Below are 16,025 nucleotides of genomic sequence, written 5' to 3' on the forward strand. Positions count from 1 at the left end.
AGTAGTGGTGGTGGTGGTAGTAGTGGAGCAGTGGTTGTAGTATTTGTGGTAGTAGTAGTAGTAGTAGTGTTGGTAGCAGGTAGTAGTGGTAGTAGTAGTAGTAGTAGTGTGATGGTGTGGTGTTAGTATTATTGGTGGTAGTAGTAGTAGTAGTAGTGGTGGTGGTGGTAGTAGTGGTGATAGTAGTAGTAGTGGTGGTGGTAGTTGGTAGTGGTAGTGGTGATAGTAGTAGTAGTGGTGGTGGTGGTGGTAGTAGTGGTGTAGGTAGTTGTAGTGGTGTAGTAGTAGTAGTAGTGGTTTGTAGTAGTAGTAGTAGTGGTGGTGGTAGTAGTAGTGACGGTAGTGGTAGTGGTGATAGTAGTGTAGTGGTAGTGGTAGTAGTAGTAGTAGTAGTAGAGTAGTGGTAGTAGTAGTAGTGTGATAGTAGTAGTGTGGTGGTGGTAGTACTGGTGGTGAAGGTAGTGGTAGTGGTAGGTAGTAGTAGTAGTAGTGGTGGTGAAGGTAGTGGTAGTGGTGATAGCAGTAGTAGTAGTAGTGGTGGTAGTGGTAGTGGTGGTAGTAGTAGTAGTGGTGGTGGGTAGTGGTAGTGGTGGTAGTAGTAGTAGTAGTTGGTGGTGGTGTATGTGCGATAGTAGTAGTGGTAGTGGTGGTGGTGGTAGTAGTAGTAGTGGTAGTGGTGGTGGTGGTAGTGGTAGTGGTGGTAGTAGTAGTAGTGATGTGGTGGTGGTAGTGGTAGTGGTGATAGTAGTAGTAGTGGTGGTGGTGGTAGTAGTGGTGTTGGTGGTGCTAGTAATTGTGATAGTGGTAGTAGTAGTTGGTGGTGATGATGGCGATAGTAGTAGTTAGTAGCGGTAGTAGTAGTGTAGTAGTGGTGGCGGGTGGTGAGTGGGTAGTAGTAGTAGTGGTGGTGGTGGTAGTGGTAGTAGTAGGTGGTGGTGGTGGTGGTAGTGTAGTAGTGGTAGTGGTGGTAGTGGTGGTGGCGATAGTAGTATTAGTAGCGGTAGTGGTGGTGGTGGTGGTAGTGGTAGTGGTGGTAGTAGAAGTAGTGGTGGTGGTGGTAGTAGTATTGTTGGTGATGCTAGTAATAGTAATAGTGGTAGTAGTAGCAGCAGTAGAGGTGGTGGTGGTATTAGTAGTAATTGTAGTAGGGTTTTTTTGTGCACACAAACACACACACACACACACACAGACAGACAGACACATACACACACAAACACAGACAGACAGACAGACAGACACACACACACACACACACACACACAGACACACAGACATACACACAGACAGACACACACACACACGCACACACACACACCGACACAGACACAGACACACCCACACACACACACAGAGACACACACACTCGCACACATTCCCACCTCGTCCATCCGATAATCTGTGGTTGACAGAGAAGTGACGTCATGCAGTTACACAACCAATCATTAATTTCTGAACAGTTAGAAAGATTTTCTGTCATGGACGGAAGAATTGCTTGCTCTGAACGTGCACGTACCACCCATAAGTCAAGACATGGATTTTGTATTACTATTTCTTCTACAATCAGTATAGTTGATGTTGATTGTAGTAGTTGATGTTATATGAATCAACATTTTACTTACTTTAGAAACTCTTCAAATATCTCAGCTTCCACATCCGGTATGGCGATGTTATCTTGGTTAGCCATTGGGCCTTTGAGCATTGCGTCAAACACGCAGCTGCGCAGACTCAGTATGAGTTTGTGCGCCTGCACGCTCTTTCGTGTCTGCCCCACGTTGAAAGTGACGTCAACGTGAACCTTTTGTTGAAGTGAATGTTTCAGGCATTCGATGACAGACTTCCCTCTCTGCCAGCTGTCTACGAAACCCGACTTAGTCTGGCGAGGTGATTTCTTTGTGGCCATGTTGTCTCTGAAAATATACATTATATTTGTTTAGAATCTTCCAAATATGTCGAGTGTCTGTGTGTCTATCTCTCTCTCTGTCTCTCTCTGTCTCTCTCTCTGTGTCTATGAGTGTATGTGTGTGTGTCTGTGTGTGAGTGTTTGTATATGTGTATGCCTGTGCTTGTGTGTGTGTGTGTGTGTGTGTTTGTGTGTGTGTTTATGTTTGTGTGTGTGTGTGTTGTGTTTGTGTGTGTGTGTGTGTGTGTGTGTGTGCGTGCGTGTGTGTATGTGTGTTTGTGTGTGCAATAATACATTATCTCCTCGTATAAATAAATCCTGGAAGTAAATAGTCTTCATAACAGATAATAAAATGTGTACTTTTGGAAAACATCTCTATTTTATTTCTCACGTGTTTTAATTTTAATTGTTTGTGGTTGTTGTTGTCAGGACGTTGAATGTGGATCTTATATATACAAATTAAATCATTATTTAAATCACAGTTGTTTCATTTTGGTTTTGAGATCTCCAATCTAACGGACAATATACTAAACTGCCTGAATAAATTTCTCCATCATATGATATCTACATGTATATAGGAAATATTCCACATAGTTCATTTCCTTCCCGCAAGCTAGATTTAAAATTGAAATACTGAAAACCATTTAAAATTAATCTTTGAAAATTTGCTAAACAAAAAAATCAGTTTACGGACTCGTTGAGTGGTTTACATTTCGCCTGTGCTGGACAAAATTAGCGTCCACGACAAATATTTTATATATGCCAGCTTGTACACAGTAAAATACGGTAAATTCGGCCCCAACTGTTTACCTAGGATTACCGCCCTCATCACAAGTGCCCCCCCCCCCCCCCCCGTTATTCCGTCCTAGAAGTATAGCTCCACGAATAAACAAGCATTTTGAGAGTACTGCTAAAGCTATACTTGTCCCCAACAATGTTTTGTATCTTCTAAATTCAAGTGCCATAACTCTGCAAAGTGGGTAAATCACCATGTAAGTCAAACTTGATATGTAAAGCTCTATACAAATGATAATAGCTATATACAAAATTTCATCTCCAGGAATTGCAAAAGATTGGAAAAAAGTTCAAGGGCCAAGTCAAACTTGATTTGTAACACTACATGATGAAGCTATACACACAAAAAGGCTTCCGAGAAAAAAAAAAAAAAAAAAAAAAAAATCCTAAAAATATATCTCAGACAGACGGACAGACGGACAGGTGGACGGAGATGAAACCTATAATCCCCTCCGATTGGAACGGTAGGGGACTAATAAATACACAAACTCACATCGTGACCAACAATGCAGTGGTTAAGCCATCGGACTACAGGCTGGAACGTACAGGGTTCGCAGCCCGGTACCGGCTCCAACCCAGAGCAAATTCTTAAGGGCTCAATGTGTAGGTGTAAGGCCACTACAGCCTCTTCTCTCTCACTAACCACTAACAACTAACCCACTCGTGACTGTCCTGGACAGACAGCCCAGATAGCTCTTCTCTCTCACTAACCACTAACAACTAACCCACTCGTGACTGTCCTGGACAGACAGCCCAGATAGCTCTTCTCTCTCACTAACCACTAACAACTAACCCACTCGTGACTGTCCTGGACAGACAGCCCAGATAGCTCTTCTCTCTCACTAACCACTAACAACTAACCCACTCGTGACTGTCCTGGACAGACAGCCCAGATAGCTCTTCTCTCTCACTAACCACTAACCAACTAACCCACTCGTGACTGTCCTGGACAGACAGCCCAGATAGCTCTTCTCTCTCACTAAACACTAACAACTAACCCACTCGTGACTGTCCTGGACAGACAGCCCAGATAGCTCTTCTCTCTCACTAACCACTAACAACTAACCCACTCGTGACTGTCCTGGACAGACAGCCCAGATAGCTCTTCTCTCTCACTAACAACTAACAACTAACCCACTCGTGACTGTCCTGGACAGACAGCCCAGATAGCTCTTCTCTCTCACTAACCACTAACAACTAACCCACTCGTGACTGTCCTGGACAGACAGCCCAGATAGCTGTTCTCTCTCACTAACAACTAACAACTAACCCACTCGTGACTGTCCTGAACAGACAGCCCAGATAGCTGTTCTCTCTCACTAACAACTAACAACTAACCCACTCGTGACTGTCCTGGACAGACAGCCCAGATAGCTCTTCTCTCTCACTAACCACTAACAACTAACCCACTCGTGACTGTCCTGGACAAACAGCCCAGATATCTCTTATCTCTCACTAACAACTAACAACTAACCCACTCGTGACTGTCCTGGACAGACAGCCCAAATAGCTGATGTGTGCCCAGGACTGCGTGCTTGAACCTTAATTGGATATAAGCACGAGAATAAGTTGAAATGAATGAACATGTCCCACACACCCGCGCTAACAACCGTGCTAAAAAGTCCACTGCTAATAAGCGTGTCATACAACGTCATAGGATTACGTAATAAAACAATTATTGACCGCATTTTGGGCAATATCATGTTTTATGGACCGAAGAAATTGATATTGCCCTCAATGACGGTCAATAATTGATAAGAATTGATTGGTTTAGTTTTCCTTTAATTTTTGACAGTCGGAATTACTAGTATATCCACTGCATGTTTTATTTTACAGATACACTATAGTGAAAATCGTGGACCAAAACTGTATTCAAGGTTTGACAAACACGAACAAAATAGCATTGGATACCTCTCACATTTTAATCTCTATCGACGTTGAACTGGACTAAACTACGATATCGAGGTTTCTGTGTGAGGTTCGGATTAACCTCCTCACAGCTTGTACGGATATTGTTGGAGTAAACTACGATATCGAGGTTTCTGTGTGAGGTTCGGACTAACCTCCTCACAGCTTGTACGGATATTGTTGGAGTAAACTACGATATCGAGGTTTCTGTGTGAGGGTTCGGACTAACCTCCTCACAGCTTGTACGGATATTGTTGGAGTAAACTACGATATCGAGGTTTCTGTGTGAGGTTCGGACTAACCTCCTCACAGCTTGTACGGATATTGTTGGAGTAAACTACGATATCGAGGTTTCTGTGTGAGGTTCGGACTAACCTCCTCACAGCTTGTACGGATATTGTTAGACTCAACTACGATATCGAGGTTTCTGTGTGAGGTTCGGACTAACCTCCTCACAGCTTGTACGGATATTGTTAGACTCAACTACGATATCGAGGTTTCTGTGTGAGGTTCGGACTAACCTCCTCACAGCTTGTACGGATATTGTTGGACTAAACTACGATATCGAGGTTTCTGTGTGAGGTTCGGACTGACCTCCTCACAGCTTGTACGGATATTGTTGGACTAAACTACGATATCGAGGTTTCTGTGTGAGGTTCGGACTAACCTCTTCACAGCTTGTACGGATATTGTTAGACTCAACTACGATATCGAGGTTTCTGTGTGAGGTTCGGACTAACCTCCTCACAGCTTGTACGGATATTGTTGGACTAAACTACGATATCGATGTTTCTGTGTGAGGTTCGGACTAACCTCCTCACAGCTTGTACGGATATTGTTGGACTAAACTACGATATCGAGGTTTCTGTGTGAGGTTCGGACTAACCTCCTCACAGCTTGTACGGATATTGTTGGAGTAAACTACGATATCGAGGTTTCTGTGTGAGGTTCGGACTAACCTCCTCACAGCTTGTACGGATATTGTTGGAGTAAACTACGATATCGAGGTTTCTGTGTGAGGTTCGGACTAACCTCCTCACAGCTTGTACGGATATTGATGGAGTAAACTACGATATCGAGGTTTCTGTGTGAGGTTCGGACTAACCTCCTCACAGCTTGTACGGATATTGATGGAGTAAACTACGATATCGAGGTTTCTGTGTGAGGTTCGGACTGACCTCCTCACAGCTTGTACGGATATTGTTGGAGTAAACTACGATATCGAGGTTTCTGTGTGAGGTTCGGACTGACCTCCTCACAGCTTGTACGGATATTGTTGGACTAAACTACGATATCGAGGTTTCTGTGTGAGGTTCGGACTAACCTCCTCACAGCTTGTACGGATATTGTTGGAGTAAACCTTTCTTTGGTTATGGTTTCGTGTTGTTGGTTCACTTATTTAACCATTTTAAATATCGATTACTTAAGTAAAACCTGCCCATTCCTATATTTGAGTGACCTGTAATAACTTAGTAATGGAGAGTTATGGAATCATCGCCCCATTACATTGAGACAATACTGTGACGTCACAGGTGTATTTTAAATAACAATGAGTAGGGACACACATAAACACTGTATCACCCGCCACACAAACTCACAAACACGCACGCACACACTGTACCACCCACCCACACACACATAAACACTGTGTCCACCCACACACACATACACCAGACACACACACAGACTGAGTACATTGCATAACTGTACATTAAATAACACTCATAAATACAGACTCACGTAAACACTGACCCTCCCCCCCCCACATACACACATACACACACACACACGCACACCACTAGAGCACATTGATTTATTAGTCATCGGCTATTGGATATCAAACATTTGGTGATTTTGACATATAGTCTTAGGAAACCCGCTACATGTTTCCATTAGTAGCAAGGGATCTTTAATATGCGCCGCCGACGCCATATAACCGTAAATAAAATGTGTTGATTGCGTCGTTAAATAAAACATTTCCTTCCTTCCTTCTTTTATTTGCGCCATCCCATGGACAGGATAGCACATGCCACGGCCTTTGATATACCAGTCGTGGAGCACTGGCTGGAACGAGAAATAACCATACGCCCACCGACGGGGATGAATCCCAAACCGACCGCGCATCAAGCGAGCGCTTTACCACTGGGCTACGTCTCGCCCCTGCCTTGTATAATAATACACAATAAAACATACGTCTTTATTGTGTAGATATGCAGCATGTTTTGTCCAGACCCCTGCCTTGTATAATAATACACAGAATGAAACATACGTCTTTATTGTGTAGATATGCAGCATGTTTTGTCCAGACCCCTGCCTTGTATAATAATACACAGAATGAAACATACGTCTTTATTGTGTAGATATGCAGCATGTTTTGTCCAGACCCCTGCCTTGTATAATAATACACAGAATGAAACATACGTCTTTACTGTGTAGATATGCAGCATGTTTTGTCCAGAACCCTGCCTTGTATAATAATACACAGAATGAAACATACGTCTTTATTGTGTAGATATACAGCATGTTTTGTCCAGACCCCTGCCTTGTATAATAATACACAGAATGAAACATACGTCTTTACTGTGTAGATATGCAGCATGTTTTGTCCAGAACCCTGCCTTGTATAATAATAATACACAGAATGAAACATACGTCTTTACTGTGTAGATATGCAGCATGTTTTGTCCAGACCCCTGCCTTGTATAATAATACACAGAATGAAACATACGTCTTTACTGTGTAGATATGCAGCATGTTTTGTCCAGACCCCTTCCTTGTATAATAATACACAGAATGAAACATACGTCTTTACTGTGTAGATATGCAGCATGTTTTGTCCAGACCCCTTCCTTGTATAATAATACACAGAATGAAACATACGTCTTTATTGTGTAGATATGCAGCATGTTTTGTCCAGACCCCTGCCTTGTATAATAATACACAGAATGAAACATACGTCTTTATTGTGTAGATATACAGCATGTTTTGTCCAGACCCCTGCCTTGTATAATAATACACAGAATGAAACATACGTCTTTATTGTGTAGATATACAGCATGTTTTGTCCAGACCCCTGCCTTGTATAATAATACACAGAATGAAACATACGTCTTTATTGTGTAGATATACAGCATGTTTTGTCCAGACCCCTGCCTTGTATAATAATACACAGAATGAAACATACGTCTTTACTGTGTAGATATACAGCATGTTTTGTCCAGACCCCTGCCTTGTATAATAATACACAGAATGAAACATACGTCTTTACTGTGTAGATATACAGCATGTTTTGTCCACATCCCTGCCTTGTATAATAATACACAGAATGAAACATACGTCTTTATTGTGTAGATATACAGCATGTTTTGTCCAGAACCCTGCCTTGTATAATAATACACAGAATGAAACATACGTCTTTACTGTGTAGATATGCAGCATGTTTTGTCCAGAACCCTGCCTTGTATAATAATACACAGAATGAAACATACGTCTTTACTGTGTAGATATGCAGCATGTTTTGTCCAGAACCCTGCCTTGTATAATAATAATACACAGAATGAAACATACGTCTTTACTGTGTAGATATGCAGCATGTTTTGTCCAGACCCCTGCCTTGTATAATAATAATACACAGAATGAAACATACGTCTTTATTGTGTAGATATGCAGCATGTTTTGTCCAGACCCCTGCCTTGTATAATAATACACAGAATGAAACATACGTCTTTATTGTGTAGATATGCAGCATGTTTTGTCCAGACCCCTTCCTTGTATAATAATACACAGAATGAAACATACGTCTTTATTGTGTAGATATGCAGCATGTTTTGTCCAGACCCCTGCCTTGTATAATAATACACAGAATGAAACATACGTCTTTACTGTGTAGATATACAGCATGTTTTGTCCAGACCCCTGCCTTGTATAATAATACACAGAATGAAACATACGTCTTTACTGTGTAGATATACAGCATGTTTTGTCCAGACCCCTGCCTTGTATAATAATACACAGAATGAAACATACGTCTTTACTGTGTAGATATACAGCATGTTTTGTCCAGATCCCTGCCTTGTATAATAATACACAGAATGAAACATACGTCTTTACTGTGTAGATATACAGCATGTTTTGTCCAGATCCCTGCCTTGTATAATAATACACAGAATGAAACATACGTCTTTATTGTGTAGATATACAGCATGTTTTGTCCAGATCCCTGCCTTGTATAATAATACACAGAATGAAACATACGTCTTTATTGTGTAGATATACAGCATGTTTTGTCCAGACCCCTGCCTTGTATAATAATACACAGAATGAAACATACGTCTTTATTGTGTAGATATGCAGCATGTTTTGTCCAGACCCCTGCCTTGTATAATAATACACAGAATGAAACATACGTCTTTACTGTGTAGATATGCAGCATGTTTTGTCCAGACCCCTGCCTTGTATAATAATACACAGAATGAAACATACGTCTTTATTGTGTAGATATGCAGCATGTTTTGTCCAGACCCCTGCCTTGTATAATAATACACAGAATGAAACATACGTCTTTACTGTGTAGATATGCAGCATGTTTTGTCCAGACCCCTGCCTTGCATAATAATACACAGAATGAAACATACGTCTTTATTGTGTAGATATGCAGCATGTTTTGTCCAGATCCCTTCCTTGTATAATAATACACAGAATGAAACATACGTCTTTATTGTGTAGATATGCAGCATGTTTTGTCCAGACCCCTTCCTTGTATAATAATACACAGAATGAAACATACGTCTTTATTGTGTAGATATGCAGCATGTTTTGTCCAGACCCCAGCCTTGTATAATAATACACAGAATGAAACATACGTCTTTATTGTGTAGATATGCAGCATGTTTTGTCCAGACCCCTGCCTTGTATAATAATACACAGAATGAAACATACGTCTTTATTGTGTAGATATACAGCATGTTTTGTCCAGACCCCTGCCTTGTATAATAATACACAGAATGAAACATACGTCTTTACTGTGTAGATATGCAGCATGTTTTGTCCAGATCCCTGCCTTGTATAATAATACACAGAATGAAACATACGTCTTTATTGTGTAGATATGCAGCATGTTTTGTCCAGGACCCCTGCCTTGTATAATAATACACAGAATAGATATGCAGCATGTTTTGTCCAGAACCCTGCCTTGTATAATAATACACAGAATGAAACATACGTCTTTACTGTGTAGATATGCAGCATGTTTTGTCCAGAACCCTGCCTTGTATAATAATACACAGAATGAAACATACGTCTTTATTGTGTAGATATGCAGCATGTTTTGTCCAGAACCCTGCCTTGTATAATAATAATACACAGAATGAAACATACGTCTTTACTGTGTAGATATGCAGCATGTTTTGTCCAGACCCCTGCCTTGTATAATAATAATACACAGAATGAAACATACGTCAGCATGTTTTGTCCAGATCCCTGCCTTGTATAATAATACACAGAATGAAACATACGTCTTTATTGTGTAGATATACAGCATGTTTTGTCCAGACCCCTTACTCTTTATTGTGTAGATATGCAGCATGTTTTGTCCAGACCCCTGCCTTGTATAATAATACACAGAATGAAACATACGTCTTTACTGTGTAGATATACAGCATGTTTTGTCCAGACCCCTGCCTTGTATAATAATACACAGAATGAAACATACGTCTTTACTGTGTAGATATACAGCATGTTTTGTCCAGATCCCTGCCTTGTATAATAATACACAGAATGAAACATACGTCTTTATTGTGTAGATATACAGCATGTTTTGTCCAGAACCCTGCCTTGTATAATAATACACATAATGAAACATACGTCTTTATTGTGTAGATATACAGCATGTTTTGTCCAGAACCCTGCCTTGTATAATAATACACAGAATGAAACATACGTCTTTACTGTGTAGATATACAGCATGTTTTGTCCAGAACCCTGCCTTGTATAATAATACACAGAATGAAACATACGTCTTTACTGTGTAGATATGCAGCATGTTTTGTCCAGACCCCTGCCTTGTATAATAATACACAGAATGAAACATACGTCTTTATTGTGTAGATATACAGAAACATACGTCTTTGTGTAGATATACAGCAGAGATCCCTGCCTTGTATAATAATACACAGAATGAAACATACGTCTTTATTGTGTAGATATACAGCATGTTTTGTCCAGAACCCTGCCTTGTATAATAATACACATAATGAAACATACGTCTTTATTGTGTAGATATACAGCATGTTTTGTCCAGAACCCTGCCTTGTATAATAATACACAGAATGAAACATACGTCTTTACTGTGTAGATATACAGCATGTTTTGTCCAGAACCCTGCCTTGTATAATAATACACAGAATGAAACATACGTCTTTATTGTGTAGATATACAGCATGTTTTGTCCAGACCCCTGCCTTGTATAATAATACACAGAATGAAACATACGTCTTTATTGTGTAGATATACAGCATGTTTTGTCCAGAACCCTGCCTTGTATAATAATACACAGAATGAAACATACGTCTTTATTGTGTAGATATACAGCATGTTTTGTCCAGATCCCTGCCTTGTATAATAATACACAGAATGAAACATACGTCTTTATTGTGTAGATATACAGCATGTTTTGTCTAGAACCCTGCCTTGTATAATAATACACAGAATGAAACATACGTCTTTATTGTGTAGATATACAGCATGTTTTGTCCAGAACCCTGCCTTGTATAATAATACACAGAATGAAACATACGTCTTTATTGTGTAGATATACAGCATGTTTTGTCCAGAACCCTGCCTTGTATAATAATACACAGAATGAAACATACGTCTTTATTGTGTAGATATGCAGCATGTTTTGTCCAGATCCCTGCCTTGTATAATAATACACAGAATGAAACATACGTGTTTATTGTGTAGATATACAGCATGTTTTGTCCAGAACCCTGCCTTGTATAATAATACACAGAATGAAACATACGTCTTTATTGTGTAGATATACAGCATGTTTTGTCCAGAACCCTGCCTTGTATAATAATACACAGAATGAAACATACGTGTTTATTGTGTAGATATACAGCATGTTTTGTCCAGACCCCTGCCTTGTATAATAATACACAGAATAAAACATACGTGTTTATTGTGTAGATATACAGCATGTTTTGTCCAGAATCGCTCCAACGTTTCATAAAACACCTGTTAGTACGTCTTCATTTTTGGGGTTCCCACTAGAGTACACAATTTTCGCCGCCCCCCCCCCCCCCCCCCCCCACCACAACACATTTATCTTCACATCCTGCCACCTCTGCAATTTGTGAATTCTCACTAAATAAATTTAATATCTTTATGAACCACCACCACCCCCCACCCCCCTCCAATTCTTTTCACGTTCTGCCATATGTAATTTATGAATTCTCACTAAATTATTGAAAATTCGCCATGACCTCCTGCCCCATTTTTTTTCACTTGCTTCCATTTGTAATTTATGGACTCACTAAATTAATGAAACATCTCCACGACGCCACCCCACCCCCAATTTCTTTTCATGTCCTGCCCTCTGTAATTTATGAATTCTTACTAAAGGAATGAAAAGTCTCCGCGACGCGACCTTTTATTGAAGAACCTCTTTGAAACGCAACTTCTTTTGAGCCCCACCCCATGACAATTTTGACTAAAGAACGTTACTTTTTTAGCCTCCCCACCCCCAACCCCATGTCATCTGCTCCCTCAAGACATATGGTGCAGCCAGAATAGTGACGTACCAAACAACAGTACAATAACCCTACTGCAGAAAACTAGTAGGATCCTCCCCTCCCTCCAAATAATAATTAAAAAAATCACTATTGGACATTGGATCATAAAACAATCTGACGTCGGATTCGAACATGCTTGACGAACTATGGTTTCACCGGTCATTAGGGCATGAACGAAGAACACCATGTTCACAGTAACGGCCATTGTAGCATATCTGGGTGACGTCACATCCGGGAATACGTTACTCGCTTGATACACGAGTGGTTTTGTTTTGACTCTTAATTACAATTCCGACAAATATTAAAACTTATTCCCTGCTTATTTTGAACAGTATATGATATATGATGGTGATGATGATGGTGGTGGTGGTGATGATGATGGTGATGATGATGATGATGATGGTGATGATGATGATGATAGTGGTGGTGGTGATGATGATGATGATGATGATGATAGTGGTGGTGGTGATGATGATGATGATAGTGGTGGTGGTGATGATGATGATGATAGTGGTGGTGGTGATGATGATGATGATGATGATGATAGTGGTGGTGGTGATGATGATGATGATGAATATGATGATGGTGATGATGATAGTGGTGGTGGTGATGATGATGGTGGTGGTGATGATGATAATGATAATGATGATGATGGTCATGATGATGATGATAGTGGTGGTGACGATGGTGACGGTGATGATTATGATGATGATGATGACGAAACTGTCAAAAATTAATAAATCACTTTATGAAAGTCAAACTTTGATATGATAAAGTTATACTACAAATTGCAGCTCATTATCTCAAGGCTTTCACGGGACTAAAGAGGCGCGGCGTAGCCCAGTGGTACAGCGCTCGCTTGATGCGCAGTCGGTTTGGGGTCGATCCCCGTCATTGGGCCCATTGGTCTATTTCTCGCTCCAGCCAGTGCACCACGACTGGTGTAACAAAGGCCGTGGTATGTGCTATCCTGTCTATGGGATGGTGCATATAAAAGATCCCTTGCTGCTAATCGAAAACAGTAGCCCATGAAGTGGCGACAGCTGGTTTCCTCTCTCAATATCTGTGTGGTCCTTAACCATATGTCTGACTCCATATAACCGTAAATAAAATGTGTTGATTGCGTCGTTAAATAAAACATTTCCTTTCTTCACCAAACTAAAATGCTATTATTAGTAAATATTCGGCCCCACTGTGACCGCCCAAACACGCCCGTTTCACTAAAGTAAAGCGGTTTAGTCTATTTATTAGTAGGTATCCATTGAGTCCACCCAAACACGCACGTTTCACTGAAGTAAAGTGGTTGAATCTATTTATTAGAAGGTACCGGCTCCAACCCAGAGTGAGTTCTTAAGGGCTCAGTGGGTAGGTGTAAGGCTACTACACCCTCTTCCAACTAACAACTAACCCACTGTCCTGGACAGACAGCCCAGATAGCTGATAAGTTGAAATGAAACGAAACACTAAATGCTTGTGTCCGTAACCCGTGAATGCAGTGGAATCGAGGCTATACGATGACGTCGTTACAAAACTGACCACTCTCTTTTCAAACACGAGACTCGGACCCGCCTCGGACATCCCTCGACAGACACGTATATAACATAGTTCAATGCGTAATGTATTGCTGAATAAAACATGTCATTAACTCTGGGTCGTTCCCAAGGTTCTTGTTTTGTTTTTCAGACACTTGTTCACATAATATTACTCCTCATCGTACGTGCTGGGTACAAGATTTGTTTCCCGTATGTGTATGCAACTCTGGGCCCCGATCCACGAAGCGATCTTAGCGCTAAGATCACCTTAAGTGTATAACTACGTTATGCACTTACTGGGAACTTAGGGCTATGATCACTTCGTGGAACGGGGTCCTGATCTCTAACATATGTCTGTTTTGTACCTGGGCTCGTTCGGCGAAACCATCTAGAGCCCCAGTCACATATACACGAGTTTTAACCCGAATGGCCACGACTAGAAAAATCGTGAGGAGTCGTATTGTACTACGTCGTAGCAATTCGTAATGAATCGGCTTCAAGAACGTAGTGCAGTCTCAGTATTAACATATAGCAGTCGTGAGTAGTCGTAGAGAGGTCGTGAGTGAAGCCGATTCATGCCGATTTTGGCTACAATTTGGGATCAACTGTGGCAGGATAAGATCGGGGACATTCGTCGCCATTCGGAGCAAAACGCGTGTATATGCGACTGGGGCTTTATCATTACCATCGTCTACCCCGATTACTCTGCGTTCGAAAGCTAGACGGACGTTTGGATGGTAATGGTCGCTCTCTCAGTCAGAGATAAATGTATAGCGAAAACACGGAATTGCTGCCTACCACCAGGTAGACGAAGATTCCCGCTCCAATAAAATAATAACGCTATGGCTGACGTTAAATACCATTACAGGGATCAGCTTCAAATTCGCTGATAACAAATATGTGACATATTAATACTTACTACACCCAATACAGGAAGAAAATCCAATCAGCACCTACCTATTTAACCAGACTGATGAAACTATTTGGGTGGCATAACCGTGACTGTCAACTGGGCCAACAATACCGTGACGTCATCCTTATACCGATGACGTGAGGCTCACGGGCCAATACTACCGTGACGTCATCCTTATACCGATCACGAGAGGCTCACGGGACAACAATAACGCAATGTCATCCTTACACCGATCACATGAGACTCACGGACCAACAGTACCGTGACGTCATCCCTATATCGATCACATGAGACTCACGGGCCAACAGTACCGTGACGTCATCCCTATATCGATCACATGAGACTCACGGACCAACAGTACCGTGACGTCATCCCTATATCGATCACATGAGACTCACGGACCAACAGTACCGTGACGTCATCCCTATATCGATCACATGAGACTCACGGACCAACAGTACCGTGACGTCATCCCTATATCGATCACATGAGACTCACGGGCCAACAGTACCGTGACGTCATCCCTATATCGATCACATGAGACTCACGGACCAACAGTACCGTGACGTCATCCCTATATCGATCACATGAGACTCACGGGCCAACAGTACCGTGACGTCATCCCTATATCGATCACATGAGACTCACGGACCAACAGTACCGTGACGTCATCCCTATATCGATCACATGAGACTCACGGACCAACAGTACCGTGACGTCATCCCTATATCGATCACATGAGACTCACGGACCAACAGTACCGTGACGTCATCCCTATATCGATCACATGAGACTCACGGGCCAACAGTACCGTGACGTCATCCCTATATCGATCACATGAGACTCACGGACCAACAGTACCGTGACGTCATCCCTATATCGATCACATGAGACTCACGGGCCAACAGTACCGTGACGTCATCCCTATATCGATCACATGAGACTCACGGACCAACAGTACCGTGACGTCATCCCTATATCGATCACATGAGACTCACGGGCCAACAGTACCGTGACGTCATCCCTATATCGATCACATGAGACTCACGGACCAACAGTACCGTGACGTCATCCCTATATCGATCACATGAGACTCACGGACCAACAGTACCGTGACGTCATCCCTATATCGATCACATGAGACTCACGGACCAACAGTACCGTGACGTCATCCCTATATCGAT

The sequence above is a fragment of the Gigantopelta aegis genome, chromosome 15 (genome assembly GCF_016097555.1).
Source record: "Gigantopelta aegis isolate Gae_Host chromosome 15, Gae_host_genome, whole genome shotgun sequence".
Taxonomy (NCBI): domain Eukaryota; kingdom Metazoa; phylum Mollusca; class Gastropoda; order Neomphalida; family Peltospiridae; genus Gigantopelta; species Gigantopelta aegis.